Source organism: Platalea leucorodia (genome assembly GCF_965183815.1).
Source record: "Platalea leucorodia genome assembly, chromosome: 11".
NCBI classification, from domain to species: domain Eukaryota; kingdom Metazoa; phylum Chordata; class Aves; order Pelecaniformes; family Threskiornithidae; genus Platalea; species Platalea leucorodia.
This window is the reverse complement of record NC_138833.1, coordinates 14,141,771-14,145,350: the sequence shown is the minus strand read 5'-3', so window position 1 is coordinate 14,145,350 and position 3,580 is coordinate 14,141,771.

The window sequence follows — 3,580 nt, the reverse complement described above, 5'->3', positions numbered from 1 at the left end:
AAGCTCTTTAGGGAAAACATGATCCTTGGTGGCTGCCAGAGTTCTGCCTACAAACTCCTCTTCAAACCTTCATTAAAATAGGCCAGAAATATTTACAATTAAAAATAATTCAGAAAATATTTGGTTTCCTTTCTGCTCACTGACCGGGTGGAAACGCAGCCGCCGGTGCTGGCCCCGCGCTGCAGGCAGCCGCTGATGGAGGGAGGCACATCGCCGCTGAGAGTCAGAGAAACCGTGGGCTGGGAAAGGATCACAGCCCGGGTCCTTTTCCTGGAAACCTTGTGGCAAGGCTGGGACCAGAGCCCAGGCCTCCGGTGCTCTCCCTGCCAGCTCCCTCTTTCTAAGATCAAGCAGCCTCGGCATAACGAAGGGGCTGCTCTGAGTCAGAGCAAACCAACCCACGCTAAGGAAACGGATCGTGATATCTCCGAACGAAGCAGCTCATTTCTGTGCTCTGATGCTGATTAGCATCTTGCAATAACCCGCTTGGGTTCATCTGGCAATTTTAATGCAAACACACCCACACGGCTCTGGGTAATCGGAGAAGGAAAGAGGAGACCTGCGGAGCGGCAGCCGTTCCTCCGCACAGCACGGGGTGTACCAGTACAGAGTTACAGCCCCAAAGCCTGGGCACAGTGGCCATGACGGCAGCGGTCAATCTGCCTGAGATGGCAAGGAACGAGCCACCCTGACCCCCTCCCGGTCACGCAGGCAAGGGGGGTTAGCAGAGCGGGCTGCATGGCACGGCTCCGCTTCACCCCCACACGGTCCCCCAGATGGGGTTTGGCTCTCTCCAGGCTGGATTGTTGCTGATGTGGGGAGAGGGGTGGGTGCCTCGTATCGGGGATGCTGGGGGCTTGCGGCTGCTCCTTGGCTCCCGCGGCAAGCGGGCGGGCTGGAGCTTCTGACGACTGGGACGTGAGGCTGCTGCAGGTTTTGCCTTTGGTGGCAGTGCTGGTGTAACATCAAGTGCTGAGTTTTTCTCAGTCTTGATTGGTTTTATATGACCATTCCTTGTGATTCTGTATCATCAATGGGAGTTCAGTATTACCAGAGGAACATCTAGAAAATATCCTCTTCACTACTATGCTGTGGCTTCCAGCAGCAAAATAACCGAGAGCCAGACACGAACAGTATCTAAGACAAAACTATTGACACATCCCTACAGAGAGGGGTGGGTTGATTTTGCAGAGCTCTCTCCGCCACTGCCGTGGCCCTGCCTACCTCTCACAAAACCCACAGAGCTCATCTCTGTGGTTCTTTAAAATGCGTTTTTGATACCGGCCCCGGGGCTGCCGTTTGCAGTGGGTTTGTGCCCCAAAGCCTTCGCCCGAGCCAGCCAGTGTGAGGGGGCTGAGAGCTGCTAGCAGGAGCTCCTCGTAAAAGGGCTAGGGAGAAACCGATTGAGCTCCTGCTCAATTTGTTTTTCATGTTCTCGTTTGTAATAATTTTGTGTTTTATGAGGGATACTTCCTAAAACTTCCCCAACATGATGGAAACACATGTGGTGCTATAATACATGATGTGACCCTTTTGGTGGAGAGATGAGATGAAAACCTGCTTTTCTCTGACAGCTACATGTGATACGGTGCAGTGAGCCAGCCAAGCGGAGGGGCATGGGGTATCCGACCTTCCCCCAGCCATGCCCATGCTGTTCACCCCTCCAGAAATACTGCCTGCATATCTTTGCATGCACAATTTCCAGGTGGGTTTTCTTGCTAATTCATTATTTAAACTTTTTCTCCTCCTTTTTTTGTTTTTCTAGGCGTAACCCAGCTCTGGGCCCATACATGTCCATGTGTCACCCCCAGGTGACACAGAAAGCATCGCTTGGGATTTTATCCAAAGTGCAGGTTTGCTCCTGTGCTCACTTCAAGGACAGAGCCAAACTGGAGGAAGCAAATACTGATCCTAGAAATGGTTTCTGTGGGCTTCAAAGCTAATAATGCCAAGGCTAAAGGACCTTTACTTATTTGAATTAGCGAATCCCTCTACAATGGACATGACTGAGGTATCAGCGTCACTGGCTGTATTTGAGTCACACCGCAGTGGGTGTCACTGAACTGGGATAATTCCTGCAGTATTTGGGTTTGGGTGAGTGACGAGGGTCACCTTGCCCGTCAGCCAGGACCGCTGGCATCCCCTTCCCCGCACCAGTGGGTGCAGAGGGTCCCTGAAAACGCAGGGCTGGCTCTCACCAGCAGCACCCTGGCTCGGGCTGTCAGTAATCCTGGTTTTCATTATTTTAATGGTAAGATAAAACTTTTGTGTAGCGTGAAAAACAATCCTAAGCCTCCCTGTGTTTATAGGATGGGCTCAGACAGGCTGAAAAACTGGCGTGCAAGAGCTGGAGACCGCAGGACCGCAAGGAGGGTGAAAGGACACTGGCCATAAATGGTCTGGGGATGTTTTTTAACTGAAAATAAAATTCTAGTGGCACGAAAGTGCAGCAGTGATGTTGGTGAGTAATTCAGGATGAATGCAGAGGCCAGCAATCACAAACAGCAACCAAAAAGGTGGAGAGTGGTAAAATCCTCTCACCCTGCCGACGTTTCCAGCTGGAAACGGCAAAGCGCTCTCAAGTTTTTCAGATTCCTTAAAATATTGTGACCCTGCTTGATCACCAGAAACATTGCAGCTTTGGAAGAAGCCTCTTTGCCTCTCATTTTGGTACAGAATTTGTTTTGGAGGTATGAGCCCAGGAGCTGCAGAGGGCTGTGGGCGGCATTTTGGGTGCAAAAAGCCTCACTGCTGGGACCAGGAGGGGACAGGCTGCAGTACTGGCACCTGGGGACTTAAGGCACGTGGGTAGAGCAACCTGTAAAATACATAAAATAACATGCCGGGAGGAGGGAGGCTTGCTGGGAGACTGGCAGCGGCGGGGGGTGCTGGAGAAGTTGTCTGGGGGCAGCTTCCCACCTCTGCTGCCTCGCTGCGGGGCAGGGCTCTGCTGTCGCGGGGGATTTGTTTGGGGTTTTTTTCCCCATGAAAGCCTTTGCTTTGACTTTCCATGAGGGACCCGTCCTTGGACAGTTCTGTGCATTTCCCACCTTAAGCTTCACCTTATGTCCCAATAAAGTTTTTCTTGCTACTTAATTTTCCCTGTACCTCTGCGTACCTTCCCACAGGCTTACTTGGCCCAAGACCTGCTGAAACACTATGAGAAATGCTCTGAATATGTCGGGATGTTGCTCAGCTGCTTTGGCCAGGCTGGGCAGTGTGAAGCAGCCCTCTGGCCAGTGGCTTCGGTTTTGGGAGGTGCCAGCAGCCTTTTTGGTGCCCGATACGCAGCGTGATGCTGCCTCTTGGCTCTTGTCTGGGGAGACTCAGAGAGCAACAAAATACAAAATAGGCGTTCTCAGCAAAGACACCCCCACGTATTAATGAGGGAAATTAATGTACTTTGTAAGTTGGTTTCTCCTGCACTTTGGGCTGGTGTAAATTAGGACCAGGCTGAAGAAGTCAGGAGGGCTGCACCAGCGTAAACTGGACTTCATAAAATAAAAAGCAGAGGCCCCTTTTGTCAGGCGATGGCTTTTCCTCAGAAGCTAAATGATACATAATGTTTATATAGTGTTTT